Here is a 15,002-nt window from a genome sequence, read left to right as displayed (position 1 = left end):
TATATTTCCAGTTTCATTTTTCTCAGGGTAATTTTTATTCCCCCTTTGATTCGTTTGTTGACCCGTTGGTTTTAGTACCATGTTGTTTAATCTCCACAAGTTTGTATTTTTTCCAGTTTTCTTCTTTTTGTTGATTTCTATTTTCATACCATTGTGGCTGGAAAATATGGTTTCAATCTTTAACATTTATTGAGTCTCGTTTTGAGGGCTAACATGCAATCTATCCTGGAGAATGCTCCATGTGCACTTGAGAAGAATGCGTATGCTGCTGCTTTTGTATAGAATGTTCTGTATATATCTATTAAGTTTGTCTGGTTTAATGTGTTAAGGCCAATGTTTCCTTACTGATTTTCTGTCTGTATGATCTATCCATTGATGTAAATGAAGTATTAAAGTCATAGTACAATTACTGTATTACTGTCAATATCTCCCTTTATGTCTGTTAATGATTATATATTATTAACAAAATATATATATTAATAAAACATATAATATAAATATTATATTTTCCTATTCTCTACAGTTCTATCATTCTTCTGACCCTAATCCCTGCTGGTTTTCAAAACCTGATGTTTTGGGGGCTTATGTTTCCACGTTGGCTCCAAGGATCAGAGTTTCTGATGTGGGGCACAATCTGTTCATTCCTCAAGGGAGAGTTCCTTGTTTTAGGGAGACCCTCCTGGTTGTGGGTTGCCATGCCTGTGGTGGGGTCCTGGGCAAGGACTTGTCTCTGCCTCTTCTACCATCTCAATGTGTCTTATTTGTATTTTGTTGTGGAGATGCTGATCATCTAATTCTCAGGGTTTGTGGAGGGGTGGATTTTTTTCCATATGTAAATCCCAGCTCTGTCCAATCCCAGAACCACAGAGGTAGACAAGGGACCAAGAAGGCCAATTAGAATCTCTATCCCAAGAATTTGAAGTTTGGGTGGAGATACAGGATTCAAAATCAGTTAGAGCGGAGTTGTCAGAGCTGAGTATCCTAAAGTTACAACAGATTTCACATCACTGGAACTGGATCTCTGGGACTGCCTAGATCTTCTCCTTTGCAAAGGCTGAGTTTCAGCTCTTCCTTTGACTCTGGAAATGACCTCGTTTCCTTCCAACAAATTCCTTTTGGGAATGCTTGTGTTAGTCAGAAGTAGTTTCTATTCCTTGTAACCCAAGAACAGCAACTGATATACTTAAAAGAGTTTGGTAAGTTCTTAGATCTCACAGATACTCAGTGGCAAAGCTGGGCTTTTAACTGAGACTTGTATGACTACAAAATTCCACAAATAGCCATTAGTTATGCTGATTTATTTACCCTGTCTCATTCATCTCATGGCTTTTATAGTTCTTGTAGCAACAGGATTTGTGATTTTTGCTTTTCTGCTTAAGACTTTGGCCGGCTTCTCATTAGTAGAACACCTCAGCCAATTCAGGGTCGTTTTGCTTTATTTCTTAATTTCTGCCAGAGAGCACATTAGTAGTATTAGTTGGACAAGTTATTTCACTTATCTGGATGTCTGCCTCCTCATCCCTTTATGACATAAAGGGAAGGCGGAATCATATAATTACAGGCAGCCTTCAAAGGAGGAAGTTAATTTGAGGGTCCTCTCTTTGCCGAGCAGAGGTGGTGGAAGACAGTCAGGTGAGCTTGAGCTGCTGAGACACAGGCAAACTGTCCAAAGCCCTGAGGGAAGATGATGTAAGGCCTTGCAGATGAGCTTAATAGTTTTCAAACTTTTGTTCACACTTTCATGTCAAAATTTTTGGAGTGTGCACTGCCGAATACAGTACATTATTTTTGTAAATGATAAACATTTACTACTGAACCATTCTGTCATATGATAAAATAAATGCAAAAAATAAAAGTTTAAAGAATACATTAACAAGCATAAACATAAGTTATAATATTTTATTTCTGCATCTGCGTGATTATTTTCTGCACCTCCTAGGGTACCCACACCTACCTTGGACACCACTGAATTGGAAGTCAAAGAAAGGAATCCCTGTAATAAGTCTAGATAAATTCTTTCAGATCATGATTTTTGCTGCTGAGGGATTTTTTAAGGCCCTCCCCTCCCCTCAAGGTCAGCGTATAAAAATAGTGTTCATTCACAGTACCAATTTAGCAGTTATCATATTACATTAATCCATTTTTATAAGTATTTTCCCATCAGACTATGACATTCTTGGGACTTTCCTGGTGGTACAGTGGTTAAGACTCCACACTGCCAATGCAGGGGGTCTGGGTTCAATCCCTGGTCGGGGAACTAGATCCCACATACATGCCACAACTAAAAGTTCACATTCCACAACTAAGGAGCCCACCTGCCGCAGCTAAGACCTGGCACAAATAAATAAATAAATTATTTTTTAAAAAATCAAAAAAAAAGACTATGCCATTCTTAAGGGCAGAGGCTATGTCATATTTATCTTTGAATTCTCAGTATATGGCTCTAACACAGTTATAGCACCATAGATGCCTAACAAACAACTGTTTAATTGAATAGAAGCCCACTCCCTCTCCTTCATGTCTGTCGGGCCAGGGCCACCACTGGAATAGTTGTTGAGGCCCTCTGAGCAGTTGGCTAGGGTCCCAAGCCCAGCAGCTTTGGTCTTAGCCCAGCCTTGCTGTTGAACAGGAAACAATCAACACATTTTAAACACAAACAAATGCAAAGAACTGAATATCAAGAAATTAGCCTGCGAGCTCAGAGAAGGAAATCTATTAAATAAATAGCAATATCTTAAAAGCTCTCTTTGTCTTCAAATACTGATCTCTATCAGAGGAATGGGCAAGGTTTCCAATGTGGAAATCCTGGAAATTACTCTGCAGTAGGAAAAACTCTCATGTGTGTCTCCGGGTTCTCCCCAGTAGCTATTGTGAAAGAACTCCATGTGGCATTAGGATCCCTCCATGGTGAGTTACATTGCCTGTGTATGTAGTTCTTTGGTCTGGAGGCACTTAGGTTTTGCAATCATGGTCTTTAAATCAGGTCAGGAAATCATGCATATGTTTCTCGGTTTCTCTATTCCCTTGACTCTATATTATCAGAGCTTATGGATGTGGTGTAGGTTGCATCTTGCATTTTTGTGAAATTATGCAATTCAGTCTTCTTTGGCGTCCCAGAAGAAGCCTGGGAAAACTCACAATGTTAAGTTTTTCTCTTTCCCTGAGGAGGAAGTGGAATTCCATTCCTTTGTCCCTACTGCTTCCCCCCCCACCAACCCCCAGAGGACAGAGCTGTGTACCAGAACAATTGACCAAGTAAGGTCCTGCACTCACATCCTTGGGGAGGGAAAAAATTTATCAGATTCCCAGGGCTAGAGAGATTTCATCTGTCCAACTTCAAGGACTGTTCCCCCACACATTTTCAAGTGATGAAACAAAGGAATATCAGACCACATCCTCCATCTGGTGAATGAGGTAGAGCAATACACGGCAGAAAGGATGGGAAAAAGACAAAGCGAACAGAGAGAGGTTGAGGAACTAAAGATGTCGCTCCTGGAATCTGGCACCAAATGGATTATTTAACCTGAGATAGGGGATATTTCTCTTGAGATAAGATGTTTATATTGAATACAGAAGGCTCTCTCCTGGAGACTAGAGCTATATGAGGCTTGACTCAGAGTCCTCGGACAGGACACACAGCCCGAGAAGATTTATTCAAGTCCCTTCTCCTCCTGCACAAGTGCTGCCTCAGTTGTTTGTGGTGGGTACTTTCAGATGCAAATGTGACATTGGTCACTGGATGCTAATCTCAGTTGCTAGTCTCCTTGTTCCTCTGTCCAGGAGAGAATCGGCTGGAACACCAATGCTACTGCACAACATGCAGTGTCACGGCTCTGTGCCTACTGTACTTTAAAAAAAAAAAAAGGAAGAAAAAAGTCATGATAAAATTTCCCCCTCCAACAGTGCCAATTATTTATGGGCTTTCTCGAGGTTCAGTGCTATTCAGTGAAAACCAACCACATGGAAACCCCAACCCCTCCCCTCCCTGTACTTCTCTACGAAATTCACAATGGGCAAACCAAAGGTGTGTCTTTCCTTGGTCAGATTTTTCTCTCTGAATCTGTGGACAAAAATATTACTGTAGCATTTGTGCACCTGAACCATTCTCTCCCTTTTGCACAGAAGACATTGCATTTGTCCTCCTGATCCTGGAAGAGAAGAAACTGTTCACTTGAGTACGTTTTGAAATTCTCTCCTTGAACTGGGTTTGGTTCCCATCATGGCTAGATTTGCAACATGAGATTGAGTGGTCTAAAGGGCCGTCAGCAAAATAATATCACCCCTTTGTGGTGGAGTGACGGGCCATACAAAGAGTGCGGCTTGTTTTATCTACTCATGCTGGCCACCAACTTTGTAAAAAACAGTTTCAATATTTTCCCACAGAATGTATGCTAATTTAAAAAAATGTATATAACATAGACAAGCCAAATAATTCCACTACTTAAAGGTAACCACTATACACACTCGACGTGTATATCTTGCTTGTCTTTTTTCTATACATGAATTTTCTTTTGACCAGAAACAGAAAATTGACTATATATACTGTTTTATGTACCACTTTTTTACCAAACAAAATATACTGTATATTTTTCATATCAGACATTGTTCTAAAAATTCATTTATAAAGGGAATATATATATTAAAATTTTTTTTTTACCTTATGGTATACCATAATTTACTTAACTAATCTCTTATTTGGGGAGACATTTGAATTTGCTTTTTTAAAAATTTATTTAATTTATTTTATTTTGGCTGCATTCGGTCTTCATTGCTGCACGTGGGCTTTTCTCTAGTTGCAGTGAGCGGGGGCTACTCTTCATTGCAGTGCACAGGCTTCTCATTGTGGTGGCTTCTCTTGTTGCAGAGCACGGGCTCTAGGCACGTGGGCTTCAGTAGCTGTGGCGAGTGGGCTCAGTAGTTGTGGCAAATGGGCGTATTTGCTCTGCAGCATGTGGGATCTTCCCAGACCAGGGTTTGAACCCATGTCCCCTGTCCCCTTGAACCACTGCGCAACCAGGGAAGCCCTTGAATTTGTTTCTATTGAAAAAATTCTTTGGATAAAATCTTCACTTTGGACATACTTATGATCCTTTCCTAAAGAGCAATTACTAGCAGTATAATTACTATTCCAAGGGTAAAAAGAAATGATGTCTTTTGACTCATCACCAAATGGCTTTCCAAAAGACTATACCAAGATTATACCAATTTACAAGATTATACCAATTTAATATTTTTTGGCATTTTGATAGGCACCCACCAAAAGGTATCTTATTATTGTTTCATTTTACATTTATATTGCAATATTTCAATAAATATTACAGTAAACATTTAAAAAATTTACTGCTCATTTGTAGTGCCTCTTTTGTGATACACTATTAACAACTTTTATATGGTCTTCTATTGGGAACTGAGTATTTTTCATATTGATGTGTAAGAACTCTTTATATATTGCATTCTATATGATGCAGTTTTTTCCTTCAGTTTGATGTTTGACTTTCAATATTATTTATTGTATGGGACATGTAAGATAATTTCCCTTTTATATGTTTACTAAGAACTTTAAAAAATAGAGATGCAATAAGATAAATAAAATATAAATACCTGAATATCACTACCCAGAGATAATGAAGACAATGAAGAAATTTTTATTTTTAGTAAAATTCAAACCATTTAAATATTTTCTATTATGGTTTCTATCTTTCATGTTATTCTTAGAAATATCTCCCTTACTTTATAATCACCTGCATCTTTTTCTATTCCTTTTTTTTTTACTAGATCTTTATTGGAGTATAATTGCTTCACAATAGTGTGTTAGTCTCTGTTGTACACCATAGTGAATCAGCCAGATGCATACATATGTCCCCATATTCCCTCCCTCTTGAGCCTCCCTCCCACCCTCCCTATCCCACCCCTCTAGGTCATCACAAAGCACCGAACTGTCTCCCTGTGCTATTCTGCTGCTTCCCACCAGCCAACTATTTTACATTCTGTAGTGTATATATGTTGATGCTACTCCCACTTCACCCCAGCTTCCCCCTCCCACCCCATGTCCTCAAGTCCATTCTCCATGTCTACATCTTTATTCCTGTTCTGCTCCTAGGTTCATCAGTACCATTATTTTATTTTATTTTTTTTAGATTCCATATATATGCATTAGCATACAGTATTTGTTTTTCTCTTTCTGACTCACTTCACTCTATATGACAGACTCTAGGTCCATCCACCTCACTAAAAATAACTCAATTTCGTTTCTTTTTATGGCTGAGTAATATTCCATTGTATATATGTGCCACATCTTCTTTATCCATTCATCTGTTGATGGACACTTAGGTTGCTTCCTTGTCCTGGCTATTGTAAATAGTGCTGCAATGAACATTGTGGTACATGTTTCTTTTTGAATTATGGTTTTCTCAGGGTATATGCCCAGTAGTGGGATTGCTGGGTCATATGGTAGTTCTATTTTTAGCTTTTTAAGGAACCTCCATACTGTTTTCCATAGTGGTTGTATCAATTTACATTCCCACCAACAGTGCAGGAGGGATCCCTTTTCACAACACCCTTTCCAACATTCATTGTTTCTAGATTTTTTGATAATGGCCATTCTGACCGGCAGGTGATACCTCATTGAAGTTTTGATTTGCATTTCTCTAATAATTAGTGATGTTGAGTGTCTTTTCATGTGCCTCTTGGCTATCTGTATGTCTTCCTTGGCGAAATGTCTATTTAGGTCTTCTGTCCATTTTTTAATTGGACTGCTTGTTTTTTTGATTTTGAGTTCCATGAGCTGTTTGTATATTTTGAAGATTAATCCTTTGTCTGTTGTTTCATTTGCAAATATTTTCTCCCATTCTGAGGGTTGTCTTATTTATGGTTTCCTTTGTTGTGCAAAAGTTTTTAAGTTTAATTAAGTCCCATTATTCCTTTTAAATAAACATGTAAATCTTTCATTCATTGAGAGTAATTTTGGTATAAAGTAAGGCTGTAATTTTGTTATCTTTCCAAATTCTCTTCCTTCTGCCCAGTATATCTCTCTCTATAAAGTATAGATATTTGGCTTTCTTTCTGTAGAAGGATAGGACAGTGAATAGAGGAAACTGTGAGGAAGCCAAATAGTTCTGGGAAAAGCAAGGAACTATATCAACAGCAATAAAGACTGATGAACGCCAGTGGTCACATACAATAACTAGGTCAAAAGGGGGTCCCATAATGTGCAGTGAAATAATGGAAGAGCTATGGATGGCGAGAGGTGAGCTGAATGTTGACATTCAATTTCTAGCCCTCTGTCTTTTGCTCTGCCATCACCTACCACCCCTGCTGCCGCCTTCTGGGAAGAAAAAAAAAAAAAGCCTACTCATTAAGGTGAGATGGAGTTAAGGCATAAGGAAATGTATGAACCCAAGTGAGAAATCTAGTGACCAGGATTTGCGGGCCCTGGGGTTGGATAGTTGAGACACCAGGGAGGGTATCAGACTTTGCTCAGTGCCATCTCTGGATGACAGAGTGAACGCTATGGCTCTGTGTGTATTGTTAGTGGCTTTTCACATTTTAAACAACTGGCTTACCCTGACTCCTAATCACATGAGAATTACGTAGTTCTATGATTTAGCTTAGACTATCTGCCCCACCCTCCTGGATACTGGCCAGGCCTCTGTTAGAGCAGCTTGCTAACGTTAGCTGCCCTGACAATGTGGAGAACTCAGGCAAGCCAGCTTCTACTTCTCCCTGCCTCCTTGTTAAAGTACTGTCTGACCTGAGCTAAGATATATGTTCATAAAACCAATTTGCTGTTTCTACAGAACAGGTCCTCTGTGCTAGAGCTTGGAAACACTCTCAGTATCTTACCGTCTAGAACTCCTTTCTGTTGGGTGGACCACCTTGAACGCTAACCCCAGCCTGCTTAATTGGAAGTTATGTCTAGTCTAGTCTCCCTTGGATAAACAGAACTCTTCGACTCTGTTCTTGGCTTGCCTTCTGGACTTTGGTACTAACACACCACTCACTGCTCTTGCTTGACCTGTCAAGTGCTCACTCAGAACACATGCCTGATCCAAGCACTGGTCTCCCTTCCTCCTGGCCACTCTGGCCTCCCGGGATCCAAGACCGGATGCCAACCACCCATCTCTACTCTCAAATTGTTCGTTACTGACAGTGAGATTTCCAAGTCAGTTAAAATAAAACTTTGAGTTTATTTTCATCGCTACAGAAATTGACAACAAATTTTCAAAATGTTTGATGAAATCAAGTTTTTCTCTCTGAGTCTTTTGGCTGCCTACTTTTGGTTGGGGGGAAGGGGGTTTGAAATGTACTCCTAATTGCTCACTGAAGCATTTTTACAATGACTGCTTTAAAATCTTTGCCAGATACTTCTAACATCTCTGTCAGCTTGCTGTTGGCGTCTACTGATTTTCTTTTTTCCATCCATTTGAGATCTTTTTAGTTCTTGATGTGACAAGTGATTTTTGATTGAAAACTAGACATTTTGTATATTGCGTGCATTGTAAGAGATAGATCTTAATTAAGCCTTCTGTTTTAGCTGACTTCTTCTGACATTGCTCCAACAGTGAATGTAGCTATTGCTGAGCAAGGCTGGGAGTTCCCACTCCATACTAGGTACTAGGCTCCATTGATACCCCCTGGCTGGGAGGCATTGGAGCTGCCCCCTTAACTGCTCCCCATGTGACCTCTTCTGATGGAGGGTGGGGGGACCTCATTATTAGTGGGTTGTGAGGAAAGTCCACTCTACTAGACCTCCTCTGATACTAACCCAGGGGAGGGGGAAGGATGTCTCTGTCCACCAAGAAGGAGTGGAAGTTCTGGTCCCTCTGGGAGGTCTGAGACACCACCCATGTTGGAGGGAGTGGGGGGAATTGAAGTGCCTCATTACAGCCTCACGAAGATGGGAATATTGCCTCCCCAGCCTTTGCTGGCAGGGGTGGGGTGGGACCACGGTGTTTTCCTTGTTGTTGGCAGAAGCAGACCAATTATTGTCTAATAGTTTTCTGTCATTTTCCTGGTCCTTTGGTTGAGAGAGCAGGCTCTTGGTAGGGCCTTTTTTGTCTGCGCCCACTGGTATTTGGGGATGCCAGCTTCTTGAGACCTGTGTCTGAGAAACACGAAACAAAAAGAAAACTCACCACTAAGTTGCTCTTCTGTTCCCAAAGTCATTAGTCAGTCAGCCGTCTCTCTTCTTTTCAGAATCATCTTATGTTTGTGTCATATATAATGTCCAGGCTCTTCCATTGTACTTAGTGGGAGAAATACCCAAAAGTACATCTGCTCCATCTTTCTTAAATCTTAAGAGACAGAAATAAAAGCAGTAATATAGGAAAATACATACCTCTATGTATGAAACGTATAAATTTAAAACACATACACGTATGAATTCCTACCACGGGAACACCAAATCCCATGCTTCTTTTATCTGGTTTAATTTGCCTCAATACTTAGGTAAATATGAATAGTTTGTGTTCAGAAAGAATCTTGTCAGGAAGAATCTTGTCAGAAGAATCTTGTCAGCATCAGCTAAATGTGGATCTCTCTCTTTCAACATCTAATTAGACTTGTTACTGTCAGTTCTTTCTTGGTTCTTTCAGTAGTTCTTATAATTATATCTGTGTAAAGAAAGGCAGGGCAGTTCTTCTTGATGCCTGCAGTTCTGAGCAATGTGAAAGCAAGTCTAAGTTCTTATATGAAACTCAGATGGAACACCCGTGTGTGCGTGTGTGCGTGTGTGTGTGTGTGTGTGTGTGTACACATGCATACATGTCTATCTATCTCTCTATATACTTACTGTTAGCAAATGTTTAAAGTCATGGCAAATTTTTTTGAGTATCCTTTAAGAAAGAAACATAATTTATATCTTCATGGAAACAAAAGTGAGACATGAAATGTAGAGATGTCTCTGACCACAGCACTTTCCATCAACCTAGAGCTCTTCCAGAAAAGCAGGTCGAGTAGTGAAATAACCACCCCACTGGAGGCCAGGGGCCTGGATTTGCTATTAGAATCATAAGTTGTTGGACTGAGCTGCTTGGCTTCGTTCTGTATCCTCGACCTGGCTTTTATGTCTCCCAGGACTGGTGGGAGGAAATGCCAATATGCTGCAACACAGCTACAAAGTAAAAGAGATGAGAAAAGAAAAAGATCCTCTGAAACTGAACCTGGGTCTCCCTAAGAACGCATCACCAGATCTGCCTTGTAAGAGTCATCTGCCTCTGAGAGGCAGAGGAGAGGGAGTCAGGAAACAGAGAAGTCTTTCTGCAGAAGTCAGCGCAGGTCCATCTCCAACTGTAGCAGTGACAGCTTCGTCACCTGTGTAAAGAGTTTGGAGAGCTCTAAGGAGTCTTGACTTTCTGCCTTGACATGGCAGAGGAATCCTGTTTCAGGCTTTGACAAATCTCGATCTAACTTCTCTCAGCACGTGCAGCATGAATAAAGAGATTTAGCTTGTGGGAGGCCCTGTTTCATGTCTGCCTTGATGCAACCTCTTCAATTCAGACTCACTCAGGCACCCACCAGCCTATACAAACACATACTTACATTCACAACATTAGCTCAGGAAACCCTGTCCTAACCTTGCCTCCTACACCACCATCCTACCTAACGCCAAAATGCTATTGTTTGGGTTCCAAAGAAGCCAGTACTGCTTGGTTCTTGGAATTGAGTTTTGCACGTAACTACCACGGTTTAAAATGTAGCTCTCTCTCAAAACCTCTGACCAGGTTTGCCTTCCTGGCTTTCTACCTCCCTTCCTCATTCCCACCCCCACCAATGCTGCCTCAGATAGGACCTCACCCTAGCTTCCAGCCATAGAAGGGGACTCTCAGCCCCAGCCACCTGACCACACCCTGACAGTGTGCGGTCTTGAGCAAGCTGTTTACCCTCTCTGAACCTCAGTGTCTTCATTATAAATAGTACATTATGTTACCACAAAGACTCGTGTAACGCTCTGATGAGATATTGCATGCCCACTATTTAGCACAGTGCTTGGTGCATAGCAAATCCCCATCTCTCCTTCTCTCTCTCTCTCTCTCTCTCTCTCTCTCTCTCTCTCATCTCTATCTCTACCTCTATCATCTCTCCAGATCTGGGATAGTATCAGAGGAATTATATTTTGTTCAAGACACCCCTCACTTTCAGAAGGGCATTGATGAAGTAGAGTATCCAAAGGAAAATCAACCCCGAATAGATAAAATGATAGCAATAACTATTATCAAACACCTATGTGCCAAAACATTGTACAAGCAAACAGTCATTTTTGTCATTTATTCTTGACAAAAGCCGAAAAAAAAGGTAGCTATTACTATCCTTACTTTCCTACTGAAGAAACTGAGACAGAAAAAGTCAACTTGCCCAATTATCACAGAGTTCAGAGGGGCAGAAATGGAATTCAATCCTAAGTCATTTTGATTCCAAAATGAGAGAACAAAACAAGAGAACAAAAATGGACCATCAAATGGAAAGAGGAAAAACTGGAATCACCTCAGTATAACCAAAAGAAAGGAATCTACTACACAAGACAATGATGAATTCATGGTGTTGCTATCCAAAGGTGAGAAATCATCAGACGAATTCATGGAAATAATGCAAAATTTAAGTAATATACAGGCTTTGGAGGACAGTAGAGAGCTTGAAAATCCCATTGGTATCTCCCATGCATCATGTGTCTTAAAAAGAGAAATGCAGAAAACAAAAGACCTAATGACAAAAGTAACAAAACAGAAACTATTTGAAAAGAAGAATTCAGGACTTCCCAACAAAGGCATTTAGAAGAAATGCACTCACTATGAAAATGCCAACTTCTGTATCTGCCTGATCATATTTAAAGGAACAGAAGAAGTGTTTGTAATGAATCTACCCAGTATATACCAGATCATAGCACAGGCAGGTGCATGTCTAGATAAAATTTCTTGCAGCTAATTTAAACTTTCTACACACACCAGTAGATAATCTCAATGTAAATAATACATTTCTTCTTGACCCTTTAAAGTAAGCCAATGTGTAGAAGAGGATCTTGACTTATATTTTGTATCTCATATGCTTCTATATACTTTTAGCATTTGTGGATAGACTTAATATATATCCAGTAAGTATATATTCCATCGTCTTTTCACTACATGACCCTGATTCCTGCCATGTGATATAAGGGGAGAGTGAGGGAACTGGGAATATTTAACAGGCTCTCAGAGTAGGAGGAACAAGGGTGCAACATCAAGAAATCTCCAATAGCTCATTCTACTCCAAGGTCCTATGATGTAATGACCTGCAGGCAATGGAGCCAAACTAGGAAACTGGAACTTGTAGCCCTGCTCTGAGTGAAGTTCTAGCTCCAGGAACTTGACCTTCCGTGGTTTTCCTTTGCCAATACCTTTACTTCTCTCTGTGCCATAAAATAAAAGTTTCTTTTTCCCATAACACAAGCTTGGTATATTTATGAAGCGCTGATTTTCGGAGGAAATAGGCCCTGTCTTTAAGAATTGGTGGAAAGTCCCTGCAGGTAGCCCTGCTGTTCAGACAGACTGAGGGCTGAAGAAGTAGCACCTGAAGGCTAAATAATAACAGTAATAGCCAAGGCTTGGGGAGTGCTTACTGTTTGCACTGTTCTACATGCTTTCATGTAATGGCCCATATAGTTCTCATAACAACTCCATGGCAGCTTCCAAATAATATTCTGCTATTTCTTATGTCTTCTGGAATTTTCTTACCCTGGATGTATGATTTTAGGCTCAAATGATACCTCATTTAAAAAATTAAGACAAATACTTCTGAACTTATTTTTCAGTATGATCTTTAACAGTGTGGACTCTGGAGCCTGCATTGCCTGCCTGGGTTTGAATCTCAGCTCCACTACTTCTTACCATATGACTTGAGGATAATATAATATTGATGAATAAGATGACTAGGAGATGAGGAAACTTAAGTAAATTGTCCAAAGGGCCATACGAGTAATAGAGCTGAGACTTAAACCCTAGTGGAGTTGTCTTCATGTTTCTGTCCCATAAAGGGATTGTTGGTGTTAGGTTGGTCTTTGCAGTTGTGTTTCCATCCAGCTGGAATGTCCTCACAGAAAAACTTCCTTCCTCTCCACCTAAAACCAAAGAAAAATGGAACTTTCAGCACTTTGCCAGAGAAGTCCTTGGTACTTCTGTTTTATTGATTCAGCTAGACTCATGAATATTGCCTGGAAAAAATGCTATGTGCTGAGCACCATCTAGGGATTGGGGATACAGAGGTGAATAACACATAAAACACTTTTCTGAAAGTTGCTCGCAGTTTAGTAAGGGAGGCATACCTGGAAACCAATAAAGTTAAAAGTAGTGTGTGAAGGGTGCAGCAGTATAAGATTTCTGAAATTTTGACTGATTTCTTTTTTAAGCACCTTAGATTCTCTCTTTGCCTTATCCCCACTCAAGCACGAGGCCAACCCACACCTACTGCCATAAAGAGGGATGTGACCCAGGCATCATGGAGTCTTCCCAGCTTGAGTGTATAAAAGTCTAAAACCTCGGGGAAGAGAGAGTTAACTCAAATATTTAAGGATGGAAGAGAGAGAGATAAGGAATGTACCAAGCCATTGGAGACAGGTTCCTGTTCAGGAGAGCATTTGTTCGTTTATTCACTCATCTTTCACTCACTTATTCATTTGTTCAACTCATGTTTATTAAGTAAATCCTATGGACCAGGGATTGTTTTAAACACTGGGGACACAGTAGTGAACATCACAAAGTCCCCGTGCTTCAAGACGCTTATATTCTTGTGCACAAGAGACAGAAAGTCAGCAGATAACCAGTTAAACATATGGGACATCAGATGGTGATAAGGGCTGTAGAAAAAACATAAAACAGAGAGGGGAAGGAGAGGTTGGGCTGGAGGTGGAGTGGGGAGGAGGTTGCTGTGGTATCGGAGAACAGCCTCTCTAGTCAGTGACTGAAAGGGGTAAGGGAGCAAAACATGACTCTCCAAAGAAAGAGCATTTCATGCAGGGGGAACAGCAATTCAAAGGCCCTGAGACAGGAATGTACTTCATGCATCCATGGAGGCTAGTGGGGTTGGAATGACTGAAGGGGAGAGAGCAGGAGATGAGGTCAGAGAGCAATGGAAATCCAGATCATGCAGGACTTTAGAAGCCAATGAAAGGAGGTTGGCTTTTCCAGCAGGTGAGATGGGAAGTCATTAGTGTTTTGTGCAGGGAAGTGACTTGATTTGACTTTTAAAATCATTTTGGTGCCTATATTGGGAATTGGGAGGATGCAAAAAGAAAAACAAGGAAAAGAGTGTGGAGACTGTTATGATAATCCCAGGAGGGATGATGGTTTCTTGGACCAAGGTAGTAGCAGCGCCAGAAGTGAGAATTGATCAGATTCAGGTAGGGACCCCAGGATACACTGATGGGCCAGATGTGGAATATACAATAAAAAGAGCTATCAAGATGGAACAAAGATTTTCAGCCTTGATCAAGTGGGAGCCTAGAGGTTTAGGTTAGATGAGACCTTAGCATTCATTCACCCATTCCACTCCTCTCATTCATAGTTTTGGGAGAAAACTAGGACCCAGAGACACAGAGCATCTGCCCTGGTCACATAGGAAATTAGAGACCAGAGTGTGAATTCCTGAATTTCAGTCCCCTGGCCCTTTCTCCTTCCTCTTTGGCGTCATTGATTTGATTTTTTTATTGTCACAGGCAGCACTCACCAGTGTTCCGGCTGAAGAGAAATGGATATCTGCAAAATAGAATAAGAATTGCAAAATCAATAAATTTGTGTTTTTTTAAATGATGTCCTCCTCTGTTTTTTAAAAATAATTTTCAAAACTAGTTTTAGATTTACAGAAAAATAGAGTTCCAAATACCTAGTTTCCCCTGTTATCAGTATCTTACATTAGGATGATAGATTTGTCACAATTAATAAATGAGAAATGAGTTTTTATTAACTAGAGTTCATATTTTATTGTTTTCCTTAGTCTTTTCCTAATACCCTTTTCTTTTTCCAGGATCCCTTCCAGGA

This window comes from Tursiops truncatus, chromosome 1 (assembly GCF_011762595.2).
Source record: "Tursiops truncatus isolate mTurTru1 chromosome 1, mTurTru1.mat.Y, whole genome shotgun sequence".
In the NCBI taxonomy this organism is placed as follows: domain Eukaryota; kingdom Metazoa; phylum Chordata; class Mammalia; order Artiodactyla; family Delphinidae; genus Tursiops; species Tursiops truncatus.
Note: the sequence above shows the minus strand (reverse complement) of the source record.